Here is a 6,324-nt window from a genome sequence, read left to right on the forward strand (position 1 = left end):
TTAATGAAATAAAACCATTTTGAAAGCTTTTGTTTTACCATAAAAATAAGAATCGGCAGCTTAAAAATGACCTCTGTTATTGTATTGTGAACTATGTGACGGGACTCACTCTTCGCTAAGTCAAACCAGGAGTCATAGAACACTATCAAAACGCTTACTTTATCTGTATTTGAACGTGAGAATGATTTTATAATTTAAAAAATGGCTTTTGTTCGTCTAATAACGGAATAATACATTTGCTTGAAACTTGCATGCCTGACATCACATCTTGATACAGACAACTTTATCAAAAAGACTTTGTTCTACTGAAAATAAATTGATTCGCTTACGACTCAACTTTGGTTGCTTAATACGCCTAAAAAGGAGAACAGCGTTTGGCTGTAAAATAATCCATTTTCAGTCCTGATAAACCAGAGGAGTTACAGCCTGATTCAAGCTGCGCTGCGTCGAGCGTAGAGGATATGAAGTCACACCTTCTCTGTTCAGTTCACCAGGACGAGGCCAAAAGTACAATTATTGATGACCTGAAATCACTGCACATGCTGCTCATAGTGGACTGGGCCATGAAGTTCATTCCAACCAGTTTTGGGGAAACGCAGCACGACTGGCTTGGAAAGAAGGGGAAGTCCTGGCATCTATCGGTGGCCATCACTAAAGCAGGAGATGGAACCATTGAGGTAGGAATCATGTGCCTTCTCTTCTGTCTTTATCGCTCGCTGCCCACTGTAAACTAGTAAACTAGTGAGGGATTGCACAATGCAAGTCAGGCAGCAGCGAGCTCTGCCTGACTTGGATTGTGCAATCCCTCACTTCGCTGGCTGCCATGCAGTGACAGCCTACGCATGGCAGCCAGCACAGTGAGGGATTGTGCAATCCAAGGTGAGGCTCAGTTCGCCACTGCCTCACCGGCTTCTCTTCCAAGCATTTGAATGGGAAATTGCAAAAATTTAGCAATTTTGAAACTGACGAGGCTAAATGAAAAAATAATTACTTCATAGTACAAAACACTGGATAAATATAACCATTAAAATTATTTTATCATCATACATTTTTTTTCTTTCCATGATGTCAGGTGAGGCTCTGCCTCACCTGCCTCCCCTGACCGCATGTCACTGCTGCTCTCATTGGTTGAGAAGCTTGATGACGCCTATTTCAACCAATGGCTTGTCTGTATCTGTATTCGGAGCCAGTGAGCAACGGACTTTCAAATTAATATTAATATTAATATTAATATTAATAATGAGTTAACGCGCAATAAAAAAATTGTTGGCGTTCATAAATAAATGCGTTAACATGATAATAACGCGTCAACTTGCCCAGCCCTAGAAATGATAGCTATTTACTTGCATTCCTGAACAGAAACATTAGTTTTAGCGGTTAAATGTTTTGCTTGATTCATTCCTAACTTCTCAGAGAGCCCAGTGGCTCAGATTTTGGTATAAAAAGGTGAATTCAGTTCAAAATTCCTCATTCCTGTTCAAAATGGTAAAATGTGAGAGCTCACTGAAAATGAGTCACATTAAACATGTCATGATGCTGGATGATCTCTATACACTGTTGCACATAAAGTTGGAAAAAAAATTTTTTTACCTCTTCTCATGAAATGATTGTGGCGATGCGATTTATTCTTGATGGATAAAGTGTATATCTTGTCAAAACTTATTGATATCACAATATACATACAATGCATATCACAGTAAAAATTAAACCACAGCTGACTTTTGCAAACTGTGTATTCAGGCTTAAACTAAACTGGGGGTATTGGATAGGATTAAGGGTTTTGTATATATTTCTACCTTGGTCAGTTTAACAGGAAACACATATTCAAGGGGATTTCATGCACAAGAATATCCAATATTACTCTTTAAATGTCTCTCAGTCACTAATATTGAGTCTGGCCACCCCTGACACAGATCAATACATTAAGACATCATGGCATACTGTCCACCAGCTGGTTGACGGTGTCAATGGACAGGACATCCCACTCTTCAGTCAGATCCTGAAGTCAGAACTGGTTTCACCTGTATAACTGGGACTCAGGCACAATCCAGAAAAAGAAAGGGGAAGAAAAATGGCAAAGGAAATATTTAACTGTTCAGAATCACTACCAGTAAGCTGTATTCCCAAAATTCTTTCATCAAATTTTCTTTTGTTATCATTCCTTTTTTCTTCTTCTTTTTGCAGCCATTGTTTACTTTGATGCCAGACATTGTAAATTTACAAACTTCAAAGCTGTTATAATCAGTCTAATTTCTTCCATTTTTATGTCTTCTCACTATTTTGGGGCTACAGCTGGCACCATCTTGTCCATGTAACTCTGCTCTGATGTTGATGTTGTCTTTATGGCAAGCTGTTTTTACCTTTAATAACCAGAATAAAATAAAATGAGTTTTGACTAGGCGAACTGATGTTGCAGAAATCTGTAGTTACATCAGAAACATCTCGGGCTCGTGTGGCCCTGGGCCCTGTGCTTGGCCTGCCCTGGGAGACGGGTCCTGGCGGGGTCAGCGGCTGCTGGTCTTGGCCCCCTGGGGCCTCTGCCTCGCGACCGTGGCGGGCTCTGGCTGGGGCCTCTCTCTGCAATCGTCTGGGGGGATGCGCGTTCACCTCAGTGGTATGGTGGCTGAGATTCGTACTCCGGGATTGCTACTGATGGCTTGGGTCTTGGGGCTCTCCTGGTCTGCATCTGTCCTTCGCAGGGGCTCGGTTGCACTTGCATGGTTGCACTCATGTCTGAACACTCCTCACCCCACACATTGTGTAAAATGGCGCTGCATTGTCTGCACGAATACCTACCTTTGTTTGCCCTGTTTATTTTATTTATTTATTTACTCATCCTGACATATGTAGTTTGTTTTTGTTTTTGTTTTTTTTGCTTCTTTTCCCTCTCTCATCTTTGTGTGCATATATAAATCTTATGCTCTGGTAATCGTTGAGATTCAGGTTCTCTCAGCTTCCTCATCTCTTACCGGTGCTCTTGATGATTATCAGCTCTGTTTTTCCGCAGAAGACGTAAGATCATTTCTGCTGTTAGTCAGGTGTAGCAGTAGGTAGATTGTGGTGTATTTGTTTTTTTCTACTTTCCTTTCACTCTTTCTCTCACTTCTTTAAACTGTACACGTTTCTTTTTCCCTCTTTCAGGTCCAGCAATATAACATGCAATTCAGTAAAAAGCAAGTATCCAAAATAAATGAATGAAATAAAATAGATTGAATACAGAAATAAATAAATAAAAATCAGACTATCAAGAGGGGCATTAAATTATAAAAATCTGTTCCGCACAACACAGCAGCCAGATCATCATTCTGCTTGCTATGATGCTGGACCGGACATGTTAAAAAAAAAAAAGCCCATGTTGATGAACTCTTTCTATTTCACAGCATTTTCTTTATGGTCGTACCCACCACAGCAGCTGCCGTTACTTCTGTTAACACTGTTCAAAGGCTTTGCTAAACCAATATTCAATGAGCAGCCTCACATAAGTGTCATCATGCACAACAGTTCAGACTATCAACTGATAGAATCACAGTTATCTGTAACTGTTGATTGACTGGTCAGAATGACATTATATGTATGGTCAATAAAATATTTGATATGTCAGTGTCAAATTAGTTACAATGATGTCATTTTGATTCCAGCTAATCAAAATCCACCAATAAATGTTGAAACAGCTTGCCAAATGCATTAACTTTAATCTTTTGGAACTGAACTTTACAAGCTGCTGCCTTCATGTTTGAACAGTTTGTTTGAACTGTTGTTGCTGCTGGAATGCATATGTTTCAAGGCCTACATCTCCTACATGGTTGTTTCTAAACAGATGTCAACCTGCTCAAATTAGAGCTTACTTTCAGCCTTTTAATGTAGTGTCTATTATTTTTATTTCAAACTGAATTAGCTGAAGCACATAGCCTGAAGAACAAAACACGTACAACTGTCCACATACGAATAGTGTGGACCCAATCAGGAACCCCGTGTCCCTGCAGAGACACTGGGTTAGCCTGGCTCAGCAGTTTGTGCAGATTCAGCTGAAACATTCAAATGACTCTTTTGATAAATGTGCTTCTTTATTGTCCATCTGGTGTTTTTCACATCGTGTGGCGTTGGCTGTCCTGCTGGGCCTCCACACACTCTGACCTCTGGACCCTGCTGTGTAAAAGAGGACAGGAGTTCTGCTGCGTCTTGTCATTTTAATCTCCTGCTCTGCTGGTATTTCCTGTCTGAGAGAAGAGAAGATGGAACTCTTTGTTTTCCTGAACTGAAAAGTCTCCGGCAGCAGTTTTTAAAACCTTTTTAGAGACATCAGTGCCACTTCAGAGTAGCATGAATCTTGAGGAAAAATCATCTTTGACCTCTGAACTGTAAACTGCTGTTCAAACCCTCAGAGCTATATTTGCATTCATACACCTTTAAAGTGTCAGTTGGAGATAAAATGGTAAATGGTCAGCACTTACATAATGCATTTTAAGCTTGGCTGGCTTCTACAAAGAGCTTTACATCGTGATTTTCATTCACCCATTAACACACCAGTGGCGACAGAGCTGCCATACAAGGTGCTCTCCTGCCATTGGGAACAACTTGGAGCTCAGTGTCTTGCCCAAGAATGCGTTGGTACTCAGATCGACCTGCCAACAATGCGATCAGCTGACAACCTGCTCTACCAACTGAGCCACAGCGGCCCAGGACTTCACTCGTAATGGACAGTGCTGAAAAAATTTATTAGACCACCTGTCATAAAAACAAGAAAACATAAATATTTTAGAAACCTTTCATAAACTAAAAATGCTATTTTTATTAATTTGGCAAATAACAAACTGAAACAACTAAACAGTCCTTTTTCACACATAAAAACAAAAACCCTTCATATTTTCTATGGCCTCCGTCAGCCTTGATAACAGCCTGCTTCTTGCTGCCATTGTTTTTTATGAACTTTTCAACAATCCCTGTTGTTGAGTTCCAGATAGTTTCTAGCTGTTCCCGCAGACTTGCTTTAGATGAAGCTTTTGTGTGATCAATCTTTAAATGTACTACATCCCAAATTTGTTCAATAGGATTCTAATCCAGACTTTGACCTGTCCAGTCCATCAGATTCCTTTTTCTTGGTCAGATATGGTCTCTGCACAGCTTTGAAGTATGCTTGGGCTCATTGTCTTGTTGGTAGATGAACCCGCGGCCAATCAGATTCAGTCCAGAAGGGATTCCATGATGCACTAAGATGTCATGGTCGATGTTCTTGTCCATGATACTGCTGATTTTCAGTAATTTGTCCATGCCATTTCCCCATATGGAACCCCATACCACAATGGAATCTCCATAATTGACGTCGTAATCAAGAAATAATGTGCTTTACTATTTTTTCCGTTTTTTTGTAAAACAGTAAATTTGAAAATTCATAGATAACAATAATAATTATATTTTAGCATTAAAAATATAATTTGGGTTAAAGAGCTTGTACATACTGGTGTATTTACCATTACAGAAACATAAAAAAAAAAATCCATCCATCATCAAATCAAATCAAACTTTATTTGATTAGCACTTTTCAGACACTTATGGCAACACAAAGTGCTTCACAGCATTTAAAAAAACATGACATCATTTAAAAACATTACAACATTTAAAAATATTCTAAAAGAAAACCCATCCCTCCCACTCTCCTTGCATACACACACACCAGTGACGTGCGGTTAGGGCATCACGGAAAGAAAAAAATAAAAATAAAATAAAATAATTTAAATGACTATATTCATCCAGGGATTTGTACTATAAAGTACTTATTTTTTAATTTAGCAGCATCGTCAGTTTTGATGATTTTAAATTCAAAATCGCTGAATTTTCGCAATTTCCCAGTCAAATGCTTGGAAGAGAAGCCGCAGCGGCGAACTGAGCCTCACTTAATAATAATAATAATAATAATATCTTTATTTATAGAGCACTTTTCATACAAAAATGTAGCTCAAAGTGCTTTCCAATTTAAAAACATAAAACAAACAAAAACAAAACACGCACATATAAAACCACGTACTTGCCCCCACGCACACACAATCACCCACAGAACCACATACACTATAAAAATGACAATATATACTATAAAAAAGAGCATGGCAGGGCACTGAGGAACCATGTGAGGAAAAGCAACCTATGGGGAGCGCATCCACACTGAGAGGGATCACAGTCCATAGCCACGGGGAGGGTCACCGCCACAGAGACCCCCGGCCCAGAAGGACTGGGGTGGTTGGACTCCACACAGTCCTCCGGGCCTGAGGGGTCTCCAGGATGACCCCCCCGCGGGCAGACCAGCCACACCTCCCAGTGTGGAGGCCCCCC

This window comes from Stegastes partitus, unplaced genomic scaffold (genome assembly GCF_000690725.1).
Source record: "Stegastes partitus isolate 25-593 unplaced genomic scaffold, Stegastes_partitus-1.0.2 Scaffold1083, whole genome shotgun sequence".
In the NCBI taxonomy this organism is placed as follows: domain Eukaryota; kingdom Metazoa; phylum Chordata; class Actinopteri; family Pomacentridae; genus Stegastes; species Stegastes partitus.